This window comes from Pelophylax lessonae, assembly GCF_965119305.1.
Source record: "Pelophylax lessonae genome assembly, chromosome: 2".
Lineage (NCBI taxonomy): Eukaryota > Metazoa > Chordata > Amphibia > Anura > Ranidae > Pelophylax > Pelophylax lessonae.
This window is the reverse complement of record NC_138769.1, coordinates 594,972,617-594,989,379: the sequence shown is the minus strand read 5'-3', so window position 1 is coordinate 594,989,379 and position 16,763 is coordinate 594,972,617.

Genomic DNA, 16,763 nt, shown 5'->3' with positions numbered 1-16,763 from the left:
TTCTGTGAAGAAGACGGTGTTGTTTGTAAATATGAAGTGGTGGCGCTGCTTATAAAGTGCAAACAGGTATATATAAATATATAAAATGAAACAAATATAATGTAGAAACACAGATGTGATTGAGGAATAAAAATATAAATATAAATGGTGGATATGTAAATAATACCACAATATAGTGAAATTCCAACATAAAATGGTATCGGGAATGAGTTAATATGAAATATATGAAAAAATATAAAAATATAATAATAAAATGAAGTAAAATATAAATAACCACCAGAGTGCGTAGTATAAAGAGCAAAGTACTAAAATATATATATCTCTTAGTATATACCTAAAATAATAATATCAGCATGTTGCAATAAAAATACATAGGCAATGGTATAATATAAAAAGTGTGCAAAAAGTGCAACAATTAAATTGGGTGTGCGGGAAACTTTTCCAGAAAAAATGAATAAAGTGCGGGAAACTATTTTTACAAAGTGCAACAAGAAGTGATGTGATCTAAATTCATGTGATAAATAGTCCGTATAATAATAAAGGTGCAAACAATATTATAGGCAAGCTCAATGTGCAAAGAAATATGAACTCCAAGGTAGAAATAAGAAATGGTATTAGATCAGATCAGCTATTAAGATAAGTCCATATATAGATGGTTGTGCCCCGAGGAGTGGTGAATGGATAAGTATCCAGCGGTGACCCCCAAGGTGGGTGACTGGCGAGTGGCGGGGAAACCTCTAGTAGAAAAACCTACTCACCAGATGTACCCACCCCACACAGGGGTATAGGGCAGGTACTGTAGTAATATCCTGTTGGTCCTGGCTCTGGGTAGTGGTTCCCTTCCTGGGGGAGATGTAGTATAGGGTCCGCAGGGATATCCTAAAGTGAGATCCTATCCGATAGTAGGATATCCAACGATCCGTGGGGTGAACTGATATGGCCACTCAAAGGTATGTGGATGGAGGGATCATATAAATGGAAAAGAACTCGATAGTGTAATAACGTTTTTAAAGTTTATTCCGTCCAGCAGTAACATAAAAATGGGTACTCACATAGATAAAATCAGTAAACAGCGAGGTAGTGGCGTCCCGGAACGCAATGCGTTCCAACTGGAGACCGGAACCGGAAGTGACGTGACGGCGCTGTACGCGTTTCGTCATGTGACGTCTTCTGCAGCGTCCAGTCACTTCCAGCGTAAGCCCTTTTGTATATGGTGGTTGCTAAGCGACGGGGTTCGTTTGTGAAATACAACGAGAAGTAACAGGTGTTCAATATAGACTGATGCCGTAGGTCAATTGCGAAAACGTGTGGTGCAACTAATAAGAAAATACGACCATGGCTTTCTTCTTGGCAATTGCAAACCAAGTATGTGTATATTTCAATCAATATCCTATGATAAATCCAATAACCCACGCCCGCTTGGTTGAACCACCATATATACATACAGGGAGGTATACAACATATATATATATAATAATAAAAAATACTAAACATTTTATTTATTAACAAATATTATAAAAACAGAGGATGAGTGTAGAATATAGAATCTTATATAGTATGTCGTCTGGTGGAAGAAAGTATATAGAGGAGACAAGGAATGTGATCATATATAATGCGCCATCTGGTGGACGGACATATATATGGTATTAACTATATGATGTATATACTAAAAGTGTGTATATAATATAATTTAAATAATTAAAATAATTATAAAGCATGATAGTGATTTATAAAAATTATTATAAAATTAATATGTGGTAATTGGTGAAAGGCAATGTGAATAAAGGTATAAAAATTATACAATTGATAATATTGAATATCAGTAATTTTAAGTGCTTATATAACATGAAGATGTGATATAAAATAAAAATATATATATAAAATTAATATATAAAAGTGATAATTGGTGAAAAGTAATGTGGATTAAAATATAAAATAAATATGTAGTATATTATGAAAGACAAAGTAAGGTGGAATACTACGGAGGAGGACATCTAGTGGATGGTCAATATACTACACCGAGAGTATATATATAAGATGCTAAATGGATGAAGTAAAAAGGATTGAGTGTAATATATTCAAATGATATGATTAGACTAATAAATATAGATGTATATGGGATGTAGATTAATGGCATTAGATAAGATATAGGAGTGGAGGTTATGTAAAATTAAAATACATTTTATAGTGATAAAATAGGATAGTGAGGAATATGAATATAGAAAATAAAAGATAAAAATATTGGGATAATGGAAAAATTAAAATAAAAAAGGGGAATTAAAAATTGGAAATAAAACAGTTGAGGTCTATGTCCAAATTGAGTCCCCTAGGCTGAAGTGTATTAAGCCGGTAAATCCAGCTAGTTTCGTTTTTAGAGATTTTGATTCTTTTATTTTCGCCTCTCCAGTGTCCAGTAATGGAGTCGATTCCCACAAAAGTAAGGCACCTTGGGTCCTTATTATGTACCTCTGCGAAGTGTCTGGAGAGACTATGTTTCGTAAACCCCTTTTTTATGTTCTTAACATGCTCTCTGATGCGTACAAACAAAGGCCTGGTGGTCCTGCCCACATATTGGAGCCGACAAGGGCACTCTACTAGATAAGTCACATGGGTGGTCTGACAAGTTATTAGTTTGTTAATCTTGAACTCTTCCCCACTCCATCTGGATTTGAAATGTAGTGTCTTTCTAGGTTGTTTGCTGGTTGATCTACAGGGTAAACATCTATTACATCGAAAAAACCCTTTTAAATCAGGGAACAATTTTACTGGTTTGGGGGGATCAACTGCATTGTGAACCAGTTGGTTGCGTAGGTTAGGGGCTTTTCTGTATATAAATCTCGGTTGTCTGGGTAGCATTTTGGACAAAGTTTTATCAGACTTCAGAATAGGCCAGTATTTCTTCACAATTTTCTCTGTTTGTCTGAAGTTTTGATGAAAACCGGTAATAAAAGCTAGCTCATTCGATTTTTGTTCCGGCACGTTAGTTTTATGTAGTAATTCTTCTCTATCCGTTCTCAATATTTTATTTCTGAGAACGGATAGAGAAGAATTACTACATAAAACTAACGTGCCGGAACAAAAATCGAATGAGCTAGCTTTTATTACCGGTTTTCATCAAAACTTCAGACAAACAGAGAAAATTGTGAAGAAATACTGGCCTATTCTGAAGTCTGATAAAACTTTGTCCAAAATGCTACCCAGACAACCGAGATTTATATACAGAAAAGCCCCTAACCTACGCAACCAACTGGTTCACAATGCAGTTGATCCCCCCAAACCAGTAAAATTGTTCCCTGATTTAAAAGGGTTTTTTCGATGTAATAGATGTTTACCCTGTAGATCAACCAGCAAACAACCTAGAAAGACACTACATTTCAAATCCAGATGGAGTGGGGAAGAGTTCAAGATTAACAAACTAATAACTTGTCAGACCACCCATGTGACTTATCTAGTAGAGTGCCCTTGTCGGCTCCAATATGTGGGCAGGACCACCAGGCCTTTGTTTGTACGCATCAGAGAGCATGTTAAGAACATAAAAAAGGGGTTTACGAAACATAGTCTCTCCAGACACTTCGCAGAGGTACATAATAAGGACCCAAGGTGCCTTACTTTTGTGGGAATCGACTCCATTACTGGACACTGGAGAGGCGAAAATAAAAGAATCAAAATCTCTAAAAACGAAACTAGCTGGATTTACCGGCTTAATACACTTCAGCCTAGGGGACTCAATTTGGACATAGACCTCAACTGTTTTATTTCCAATTTTTAATTCCCCTTTTTTATTTTAATTTTTCCATTATCCCAATATTTTTATCTTTTATTTTCTATATTCATATTCCTCACTATCCTATTTTATCACTATAAAATGTATTTTAATTTTACATAACCTCCACTCCTATATCTTATCTAATGCCATTAATCTACATCCCATATACATCTATATTTATTAGTCTAATCATATCATTTGAATATATTACACTCAATCCTTTTTACTTCATCCATTTAGCATCTTATATATATACTCTCGGTGTAGTATATTGACCATCCACTAGATGTCCTCCTCCGTAGTATTCCACCTTACTTTGTCTTTCATAATATACTACATATTTATTTTATATTTTAATCCACATTACTTTTCACCAATTATCACTTTTATATATTAATTTTATATATATATTTTTATTTTATATCACATCTTCATGTTATATAAGCACTTAAAATTACTGATATTCAATATTATCAATTGTATAATTTTTATACCTTTATTCACATTGCCTTTCACCAATTACCACATATTAATTTTATAATAATTTTTATAAATCACTATCATGCTTTATAATTATTTTAATTATTTAAATTATATTATATACACACTTTTAGTATATACATCATATAGTTAATACCATATATATGTCCGTCCACCAGATGGCGCATTATATATGATCACATTCCTTGTCTCCTCTATATACTTTCTTCCACCAGACGACATACTATATAAGATTCTATATTCTACACTCATCCTCTGTTTTTATAATATTTGTTAATAAATAAAATGTTTAGTATTTTTTATTATTATATATATATATGTTGTATACCTCCCTGTATGTATATATGGTGGTTCAACCAAGCGGGCGTGGGTTATTGGATTTATCATAGGATATTGATTGAAATATACACATACTTGGTTTGCAATTGCCAAGAAGAAAGCCATGGTCGTATTTTCTTATTAGTTGCACCACACGTTTTCGCAATTGACCTACGGCATCAGTCTATATTGAACACCTGTTACTTCTCGTTGTATTTCACAAACGAACCCCGTCGCTTAGCAACCACCATATACAAAAGGGCTTACGCTGGAAGTGACTGGACGCTGCAGAAGACGTCACATGACGAAACGCGTACAGCGCCGTCACGTCACTTCCGGTTCCGGTCTCCAGTTGGAACGCATTGCGTTCCGGGACGCCACTACCTCGCTGTTTACTGATTTTATCTATGTGAGTACCCATTTTTATGTTACTGCTGGACGGAATAAACTTTAAAAACGTTATTACACTATCGAGTTCTTTTCCATTTATATGATCCCTCCATCCACATACCTTTGAGTGGCCATATCAGTTCACCCCACGGATCGTTGGATATCCTACTATCGGATAGGATCTCACTTTAGGATATCCCTGCGGACCCTATACTACATCTCCCCCAGGAAGGGAACCACTACCCAGAGCCAGGACCAACAGGATATTACTACAGTACCTGCCCTATACCCCTGTGTGGGGTGGGTACATCTGGTGAGTAGGTTTTTCTACTAGAGGTTTCCCCGCCACTCGCCAGTCACCCACCTTGGGGGTCACCGCTGGATACTTATCCATTCACCACTCCTCGGGGCACAACCATCTATATATGGACTTATCTTAATAGCTGATCTGATCTAATACCATTTCTTATTTCTACCTTGGAGTTCATATTTCTTTGCACATTGAGCTTGCCTATAATATTGTTTGCACCTTTATTATTATACGGACTATTTATCACATGAATTTAGATCACATCACTTCTTGTTGCACTTTGTAAAAATAGTTTCCCGCACTTTATTCATTTTTTCTGGAAAAGTTTCCCGCACACCCAATTTAATTGTTGCACTTTTTGCACACTTTTTATATTATACCATTGCCTATGTATTTTTATTGCAACATGCTGATATTATTATTTTAGGTATATACTAAGAGATATATATATTTTAGTACTTTGCTCTTTATACTACGCACTCTGGTGGTTATTTATATTTTACTTCATTTTATTATTATATTTTTATATTTTTTCATATATTTCATATTAACTCATTCCCGATACCATTTTATGTTGGAATTTCACTATATTGTGGTATTATTTACATATCCACCATTTATATTTATATTTTTATTCCTCAATCACATCTGTGTTTCTACATTATATTTGTTTCATTTTATATATTTATATATACCTGTTTGCACTTTATAAGCAGCGCCACCACTTCATATTTACATACATATTTATATAGCCTTTTTTTGGCTATATTTTAAGTGAGGCTGCAGCTTACTTGTGCACGCATTTAATTTATCCTCTGACATCCTTAGCGCGGATTTATTTATATTCTAAGACGGTGTTGTTGTTCACCTCTTCTTAAATGGTGTTTTGCGTCATGGAGACTCTGGGGTAAATGAGAACGTGGGGATGTGATCATGCCATCCGGGGAGATCCAAGGGGGCAATTCCGACATCTTGGAGAAAACTGGGGAGATCCTCAGGAAATCTCAGAGTAGAGGAGCGGCCATTCTTGGTCGCAATAAGACAAGAAGGGAAACCCTATCTGTAGGTAGCACCATCAGCTCTTAATTGCTCCAAAAGAGGTTTCAGCGCCCAGCGGCATTCTAGGGTTTCCTTGGAAAGATCTGGAAATATATTGAGGGAAGCACCGTCAAAGTCTATAACCTGGGTACCCTGGAGCTTGGGGATGATGGCGTTCTTCTCCTCAAAATAGTGCAACCTACAGATTACATCTCTAGGGAGATCCATAGACAAATTGCGTGGACGGAGGGCTCGGTGAGTACGGTCATATCTCAGGGCCTCGGTACCTGGCCTACCCAATATGGAGTTAAATATGCCCCTGACCGTATCCTCCAGATCATTATCTCTGGTTGCCTCAGGTAACCCCCGTATATGAAGATTGTTTCTGCGGTTTCTATTTTGCAAATCCTCTAGTTTATAGAGAGCCGTACGGTGTGCAATAGCCAGCTGTGTTACCTTGTCCTGCAGCTCTTTAATGGCGGCTTCCTGTGCATCCTGGCGTTTCTCATTCTCCTCCACCCTGGTAAGCAGGTGGAACATGTCGGATCAGACCGCAGTAATCGCTTTCTTAATACATTCTTCCAAACTGCAAAACATGCTGCCGAATTCTTGTTTGAGATTGTACAGGAGGGAGGACATGTCCGAGCCGGTAGGGGAGGCAGGATCCTCCATGTGGTCTGAGCAGTAGGAGGAGGTCGGCGAACACTACCGGGGTGATGCTGCGTGCATGGAGGAGGATCTACCTGACCTTGAAGCTCCAGCCTGTCTGCCGCATGTGTTGGGGCTAGCGCTGCCCATGGAGAGAAAGCGCTTTATGGAGCCAGGAGCAGCTTTTTTGATCGCTGATCCACTCCCGGATCTCTTGCCCAACAAGGGGCGTAAATTAGGAGCTTTGGAAGGCATTGCCAGAGGGTATATTACGGGGTTGCTGTCGGAGCTCAGCTCATCAGTGCCATGCGGAAACCACACCATGCATATATCCACTACATAGTTAGTGAGATTGAAAAAAAGACACCAGTCTATCCAGTTCAACCTATGATGTGTGTGTTTGCTGTTAACCATTCATTGTATACCCCTTTATGTTGTGATCTTTAAAGGTGCCCATCTGATAGTTTTTTGAAACTATTGATGCTCCCTGCTGATACAACTGCTTGTGCAAGACAATTCCACATCCTTACCGCTCTGACAGTAAAAATAAAAACAAAAAGCAGAGCGCCTCTAAGTGTTATCAGTTTAATTAAAAGGGTAATGCAGGTACAGGAAAACTGCTCACATTTAAAACAGTATAAAATAGCTCATCTGTTAGGTGGTCTGCAGGAACACAGGGGTCCACGGCTGGATGTTAGTAGCTCCAAGAGATGGTGCAGGGGATGCTGAAGGAGGGAGATGTCTGGAGAGCCAAGAGACCAGATAGTAGGATGGTCAGCAGCTTCAGGAAGGTGTTCTGTTCCTCAGGGAGACACCTGGTGAGCCGAGAGACCGTTAGGTAGAATGGCTGTCGGCTTCAGAAGGGCGCCCTGCTCCTCAGTACATCCGGCACCAACAGCTAGGGGAGCCCAGCGTGACAGAACCATCTCTTGGAGCTACTAACATCCAGCCGTGGACCCCTGTGTTCCTGCAGACCACCTAACAGATGAGCTATTTTATACTGTTTTAAATGTGAGCAGTTTTCCTGTACCTGCATTACCCTTTTAATTAAACTGATAACACTTAGAGGCGCTCTGCTTTTTGTTTTTATTTTCACTTTCAGAGCTGACTTCTCTCTGCAGCTGAGCTGGCCCTGAGTGTCATCTATTTCAGCCATCAACTACACCAGATTAATGACTATACATGAACTGCATACCCCTTGATGCTATATAGGTATGTGTGATGCGCCAACTCTTATCCTGCTTGCTCTGACAGTAAAGAACCCTTTACGCAGTTTAGGGTTAAACTGTTTTTCTTCAAGTTTTAGTGAGTGCCCCCATGTCTTAATTGTATTCTCTTTCTCTGAAAAGTTTGTTCCCTATACTAGGGTCACCAGTTCAGTATTTGTATATTGATATCATATCCCTTCTCAAGCGTTTCTTCTCCAGAGAGAATAAGTTCAATGCTTGTAGTTATTCCTCATAGCTGATGTCCTCCATTTCCCTAATTATCTTGGTGGCCCTTCTCTGAACTCTCTCTAGTTCCAGCACATCCTTTCGGAGGACCGGTGCCCAGAACTGGACAGCATACTCAAGATGTGCCCGGACCAGAGTCTTGTAGAGTGGGAGAATAGTCATTTTATCTCTGGAGTGAATTCCTTTTTTTTTTTTTTTATACATGCCAGTATTCGGTTGGCTTTGCTTGCAGCAGCTTGGCATTGCATGCCATTGCCAAGCCTATTGTCTACTAGTACCCCTAGGTCATTTTCTAGCTTAGATTCACCCAGAGATTCACCCCCTAGCAAGTAACTTGCGTTCATATTTCTGACACCCAAGTGCATTACCTTGCATTTTTCAATATTAAACCTCATCTGCCATGTAGTTGCTCACCCCATTATTTTGTTTAGGTCTGCTTGTAAGGTTACCACTTCCTGTATAGAAGCTATTGGCCTGCTTAGCTTATTATCGTCCACAAATAATGAGATTGTGCTGGTTATCACATCCTCTAGGTCGTTTATGAATAAATTAAACAGGATTGGTCCCAGGACAGATTTCAACAAGTACTCCCCATTTATCACCACCTTCTGGCCTCACTCCTGGAGCCAGTTTTCAATCCAGGTACTCACCCTATAGTCCATACCTTAGTTTGTACAGTAAGCATTTTGGGGGAACTGTATCAAATGCCTTTGCAAAGTCCAGATACACCACATGCACAGGCCTTCCGTTATCTAGGTGGCAGCTTACTTCTTCATAGAAGGTTAATATGTTGGTCTGGCAAGAACGATTCTTCATGAATCCCCGCTGATTAATACTAAAGTCCCCTCCAGTATTTTGCAGACTACTGATGTTAGGCTAACGGGGACATATAGCTTCCCAGCCTTTTTTAAATATTGGTACCATGTTGGCTTTTTTTCCAATCTGCTGGAACCATGCCCATCAGTAGACTATCCAATAAAATTAGGAACAATGGTCTGGCTATCACCTTGCTGAGTTCTTTAAAGACTCTCAGATGTATACCATCTGGTCCTGGAGACTTATTTATGTTTTTCAAGTCTAGTGCTGAGTCTGTCAACCATGAGGGTGCTTCTTAGGATGTATTATTAATTTTAATATTACAAGCTTGGTTAGTGTAGCCCCCCCCCCCCCCAATTCTTTTGTGAAGACTGATGAGAAGAATTTATTTAGCACCTTCTCTCTGCCTTTTGTAGCCAGATTTCCTTCCTCGTCTTTTATGGGGCCATGCTGATACTGAATTGAAGTGGTCAGATTTAAAAATCAGATCATTTCAACAATGTGATCCTTAAAGGCAATCCCTAGTAAAGTAGTATGGAGGCTGATATTGCTGACCTGTACTTTTAAGAATACCTGTGGCTGTCAAGCTTAGCTAGAGGCTTTATTACTATCTCAAGCACTAATCCAGGGCACAGTTTATTTCCACTTCACTTTTGAACTGTATGCTTGCTTGGGTCAGTGACTAACAAAATAATAAATCCAGAGTAAGGATGGAGCCAAGGTTCAGGGTGAACCGAGTTGAGCACAAACCCACAAGAATATGTCAAACCAAAACATTCCAGCATGACTTCTCTGCCCATAAACCAAATGTTACAAAGAGGCTGTGATGTTGGTGACATCGTTGACCCTTAAAAGGTAGCTATGGTCCATATTTGGGAAAGCAAGTCCTAGTCTCTAGGAGCAGCTGGTTCACCTTACAACAAAATTACATTTGTCCCTGTGAAGCACCAGGTAAGGTGACTGACAGGACAACACAGCCAGTTACAACACCCTGCATGCAGGAGTAATAGTCACAATAAAAGCTACCTTCTCTGACAGTAAGCAGAGGAAGTTCAAATATTTTCAAAGGGCGGTTTTTGAAGAACCAACAGTACCAAAATTGAGGTCCCACAGAGGTACCAGAGACCTTATCGGAGGAGCCAAATAATGGTGAACCCCCTGAACAAAAAAAAAAGTGTAAACTAAAGAATTTGCAGCCAACGGCCTTTGGGGAAAAAAGAATAAAAAATTACCAAGGCAGAAATCTGGCTCTTGATGGTGCCCAGGGCCAAAACGCTGATCTACACCCTGTTGTAGAAATTCCAGCAGATGAGACACCAAACAGGAACAGGGAGAGGGAGAAACACAGAAGTCTCCACAGACGCTGTAGGGCAGGAAAAAGCGTAAGACGATACCAACCCCAAGGGGCCACTAGGGCATCGGTGGTGTCAGCCAAAGGATCCTGAGATCTTGCCACAAACCTTCTGGTTGAGATGAGAGGCTAACAGGTCCACATGAGCAGGAGTCTCCCCAAGGAAGATTGGCCACCTACTGGATCCCCGTAAAAAAAAAAAAGGACAAGGGGGGGGTCACCCTCCGAGCCCCTTAAATCACCTGGTATTTTCAGGCAGTTTCCCATCCAGGTACTAACCAGGGCTGACCATGCTAAGCATTAAAGATCAGAGGAGATTGGGCACATTCAGGAAATGTGGCCGCAGGCCGCCTAACAGGAAATAGCCCCCTTAAAAAGGGGTCCTCCCGCCATGACATGGGTGCGCAGGCAAGGTACCCTGATGGTCCCGCAGCACTAAAAAGGGGTAGGTGGCCTACACAATGGGGGCAAGGCTGTCCTCAAAATGCACCACCCCCCACAGCGCCACCCTTTCCAAGGGACGCACCAAGCTGACCACATGGCCCAGCAGGCCACAAGCTGCAGCCTAAATTTTGGTGGAGACCCAGCCACAAGTGCGTGGTTCCCAGTTCGGTAGATGCCCAAAGGAAAAGAGGAGGCTTTAGCTAAACTCACTGGGGCTGCACCCCCAACGGAAGCGCCCATTTTGCCGCAGCTTAAATATTTGTGGGTGCCCAGCTGCCTAGACGTGAGCTCCAGTGAAGCCAGCCACCCAGGGGTGGATGCCCCGCTTAAGAGCATGTGGCATAAGCCAGCTCATAACCTCACCGGGGGAGGGGAAGGGCGAGGCCCCCCCCCCCCAGGACCCATATGGCACTTTTCCACTGCAAGTACCAACTCGGCTCCACTCGGCCCTGCTTGACTCGGTTTGGTTTTCCACTGCATGGTAGCGCAAAAGCAAGCTGAACCGTTCGGTTCCATGCAGTGGAAAAGCACCAATAGTTACCACCAAACTTTTAGAGGGGCTGGGGGGGAAGGAGGGGAAACCAGCAGTTCCACTGACCCATGGAGGGGCCCATGTCCACCAAAAAAAAACCCTCCAGGAGTAGAGGGGACACCTACTTACCATACCATGAACAGAGTGGGCACCACTCCGGACAGACCACCGCTCCATCGGAATGAGAGTGCTGTCGGGCAGGAACGCTGTGACTGAGGCCGAGTCGTATGCTCCCTCGCGAGACATTTAACTCGCAGGCCGGCCCGTCCAGTGGGGCTATGTTGCGGCCGACCTAGCGCAGAGCTGAGGCCTGCGTGCGCTGGCCAGACTGGATAATCTAGATCCAGTGGGTTTCCCCAGTCAGTCAGGCAACTGATTGTATATTCTCACAGGAACAAAAATTGGATTTTTGTAAGATCTTACCGTAAAATCATTTTCTCTTAGCTCATTGACAGACGTAGTCCTCTGATTCTCATCAATAGGGTTATGCTGCCTCCGCAGGACTAGGCAGAAAGAAAAACGTTCTGGCTCCACCCTAGGGGCAGTCCCAGAGGGCATATCCTCCCTCTCTCTGCTACAGGGAATCAGTTCTGTTACAAAGCAGTGTCAGAGAATTTAACCCAACTCAATGATAGAGGGGCGGGTACTACGTCTGTCAATGAGCTAAGAGAAAAGGATTTTACGGTAAGATCTTACAAAAATCCAATTTTCTCTGTCGCTCATTGACAGACATAGTCCTCTTTGATTCTCATCAATAGGGACGTCCCAAAGCAGTGCCACAAATGAGGGGTGGGATTGACAGAAATCAAAATCCAATCTAGAAGGCCCAACCGGAGCCAACCAGAAGTATCAAAGGACTCATCGAGCAAACAGATGAGACCTACCCAACAAACCCTCGAGGTAGACCAACAGTCTCCTCAAACAGCGGCCTGCAGGAACCTTGCGGCCAGAAGAGGCATCTGACGATGCCCTCACATAAACCTTATACAATCTTGTAAAGGTATGAACCGACGACTAGGTAGTCGCCTTGAAAACCTGAACCACTGACGCCTGATGGTGGAAGGTCCAGGAAACTCTAAGCGCCCGAGTAGAATGCGCCTTAACAGGGAACGGGGGATCCCGACCCTTAGATAGAATAAGCCTATACCACCGTCTGTCTGATCCATCTAAAGATGGTCGCGGCAGAAACAGGCAACCCCCTCTTAGGGCCATCCGTGATCACAAACAGTGAATCCGTCTTACAAAATGAATCCGTAGTATACAAATATATCCTGATCGCCCGAACTACATCCAAGGAATGCAACGCAATTCGAGGATGATAGGGCTTAGGACATAGGAAAGACAATACAATGTCCTCATTCAAATGAAACTTTGAAACCACCTTAGGAAGGAAGGATGGATTCGGATGAAGAACAACCTTATCCCTATGAACCACCAGATCTGGGGAACAACAGGAAAATGCAGCCAGTTCTGACACCCTGCGTGCAGAAGTGATAGCCACCAAGAAGGCCACCTTCTGGGATAAAGTAAGCAAGGGAATCTCCCTGATATTTTCAAAGGGAGGTGTCTGAAGAACCGACAGCACCAAATTAAGATCCCAGGATGGTAACGGCGCGCGCACTGGCGGAGCCAGGTGTCGCACCCCCTGGATGAAATTCCGCACCAAGGAATGAGTAGCCAAAAACTTCTGAAAGAAGATAGTTAATGCTGAAAACAGACCCTTGATAACACTCAAGGCCAGCTTCTGCTCAACTCCCTGTTGCAGAAAAACCAATATTCGGGCCACCGAATAAGAACGTGGAGGGAACCCAAGGGATTCACACCACGCAATATAAGACTTCCATGTGCGATGATAAATCTTTCTGGAAGTCGCTTTCCTTGCTTTAACTAGAGCAGGAATAACTGAAGCTGACAATCCCTTGTCCTTCAGCACCTGGGTCTCAATAGCCAGGCTGTTAAAGCCAGCGATCGTAAAGCAGGATGGAAGATCGGTCCCTGCGAAAGCAGATCCTCCCTAAGAGGAAGTCGCCAAGGAACGTCTGCGACCAGCCTGACCAGGTCGGCGTACTAGACCTGACTAGGACAGTCCTGATCTACCAGGATAACTGGGATTCCCTCCACCTCTATCCTGCGAAGAAGCTTCGGCAGTAACTTGAGAGGAGGGAAGGCATACAGTAGCTGATACTGCCCCCCCCCGGGGCCATCAGCATGTCTGCGGTGTCTGCTAGAGGATCGTGGGAGCGAGCCACAAACCTCTGCACTTTCCTGTTGAGCTGAGATGCCAACAGCTCCCATTCGGGGTGCCCCAACGGAGGCACAGTTGGTGGAATATCCCTGGATGAAGAGATCATTCCCCTTGATCCAGAATCTGACGGCTGAGATAATCTGCCTGCCAATTCACCCCCGGAATAAATAACGGAGAGAGCTGGAACAATCGTTCCGCCCAACGAAGAATGCTGGCCACTTCTATGGCCGCCAGGACACTCCTGGTGCCCCTTTGATGATTGACATAAGCTACTGGTGTGGCATTGTCCGACTGGATCCGAACCGGGCTGCCCTGGAGCTGCTCGGTCCAGTGAGTCAGACAAAGTCTGATCGCTCTCAGTTTCAATACATTTATCGGTAACCTGGACTTTTCCAGGGACCCAAGCCCCCGAGTCGAGAATTTCTCCTCACCCGGATAGACTGGCATCCGTGGTGATAAGCGTCCAAATATTGGTAGGAATGACCTCCCCTGGCTGAGCATCGGAGACCGAAGCCACCAGACCAGGAACTCCCTGGTCCGCTTGCTCAGCCGGATCCGATAGTCCTGGAATCTGGATTCCGGTTACACTTGAGAAGAATCTCTCCTTGAAGGATTCGGATATGGGACTGGACAAATGGTACTGCTTCAAAGGAAGCCACCATCAAACCCAGGACCCTCATGCAAGCCTGGATGTGTCTAAAATTAGACCCAAATATTCCAGTCTCTTGGTGGGAACCGAAGATGACTTCTGCAGGTTCACCAGCCACCCGAACTCTTGTAAAAGAGGTCATGGTGATCTCCAAGTTTAGTAATAGAGCCGCACGGAGCAGAAGATTGTCTAGGTGACCTAGAATCGATATGTCTCGTTGTCGTAACAACATCAAGACTGGGGCCATCACCTTTGTGAAGACCCGGAGAGTCGAGGCGAGACCAAAGAGTAACGCCAAACTGATAATACTCTTTCTACGGAAAAACGCAGGGAACGCTGATGTCCTGCATAAATAAGAAAGTGAAGATAGGCATCCTAGATGTCTATGGACGCCAGAAAATCCCCCTGATGCCGGGAGGACGCTACTGTGCGAATGGACTCCATCTTGAATTTTTGTACCCTGACAAAAAAGATTAAGTGCTCTTAAGTCCAGAATTGGACACACTTTGCCCTCTTTTCTGGGTATTGTGAAAAGGTTTGAATAGAACCCTGAAATGCTCTGTCCAAGGAATGTGGACCACCACTCCTTGTTGCATTAAATCCGTGACTGCCCCCCGTAAGCTCTTAAGTGATCCGGGGATAGTCGAATATTGGAAAGGAGGAATCGCACTGGGAGAGATTGACATACAATCTTGTAACCTGACCGTATGACCTCGCGAACTATTTGTCCGAGATTCTGGAAAGCCATGGATCCGGAAACCGGCGAAGACGTCCCCCCACCCCAGTTATGGGTGGGGGCGCACCTTCAGGCTTTAGTAGTCTTATCTTCAGGTCTGGAAGAATCGGACTTTTGCTTGCCTGACCAGCGTCCCCTGAAACCTCCCGAAGGAGCTTTGGAGGACTTTGTTTTCTCACCCGTGGACGAAAAAAATTTCTTATGAGCGGAGAAAGAAGGCCCCCGTCTTTGACGAGGTCCTTTACCCTTAGTACTTTGTGGTAAAAAAGTGCTCTTTCCCCCAGTGAGATCCTTGATGATCTCATCTAAGTTGGCTCCGAATAGACGCTCTCCTAGAAAAAAGAAGATTAGCAAATGCTTTTTTGGAACCTTGGTCAGCTGACCAACATTTTAGCCACAGTATGCCTGAGGACCACTGCTGAAACTGATGCTCGCGCCAATAATGGAGTGGCGTCTAACGCTGCGTCACAAACAAACTGTAACCCTTGTATCATCTGTTCCAACAAATCTGATACCGCCTGAGGGACATCTTCTAAGTCCCGGCGTAACCACTTGGTCCATTCAGTTACAGTCTGCGAAACCAGCCCAATAGCAATTATTGGTCTGAAAGCTGATCCAATCAAGGAAAACTTGGCGCGAGACATAGCTTCTATCTTGCGATCCACCGGATCCTTAAAAGACGGAGCGTCTTCCAATGGAATGACCGTGGCTTTATTTAATCTAGAAATTGGTGAATCCACCACTGGTGGTTCTGTCCATTTCTTAATGAGGGCTTCCTCAAACGGATAACGCCTGCTAATGCGTTTGGAAATAGCAGAAGTGCGTTTTGGCAGACTCCATTCTTCTTTGATTGGATTGCCAAAACATTTGGGCAATGGAAATACCTTCCCCACTTTGATGCGTTTTTTAGTACCAAAGGGAATTTCAGTCTCAGCTACTTCCGACGGTGTACCCTGTAATCTTAAGGTTTCTTGAACAGATACAATTAGTGCGTTTACCAACGCTTCCTCTCGGGCTATGGCTGATGCCGAAACATCCTCCTCACTGTCTGAAGAGACAGTACCCGAGACGCCAATCCCAGATGAGGTACCTGCAACTGCAGGAATAGGCTCAGATTCTGAATCCGAAGTTTCAGATAAAATGGGGGTAGGCGGGGGTCGCTTTCTTGCGCCCTGTCCCTGACAAGCCACTTCCACCCGGGATACAAAGGTCTCCATAATAGCTGACAATGATTCAATAGTAAGCGGGGTGCTGGAGGATCCTGCAGACACCTCGAGGGGATCAGGTGGAGATACATGTGTGGCAGGGTCCATGTTAATCCAGGACATTTGCCAGAAAAAAGCTTTTTTTTTTTTATCTGTATCCCCCTAGCACAATAGCGCCCCTCAGTGTACCTGCTTCTTGACCCCCACAGAGAGAGAGGGACCCCAAAGGCTCACCACCCGATGCAGAGAAGTTTCCTATCAACTGCAGTCAGCGTTTGTCTTGTGCAGACTGGGAAGTACTGTGCTCGTTTTCCCGGGTAGAAGGAAGTGGCTCCGCCCCCTGTGTACGCCTTCCGGCGT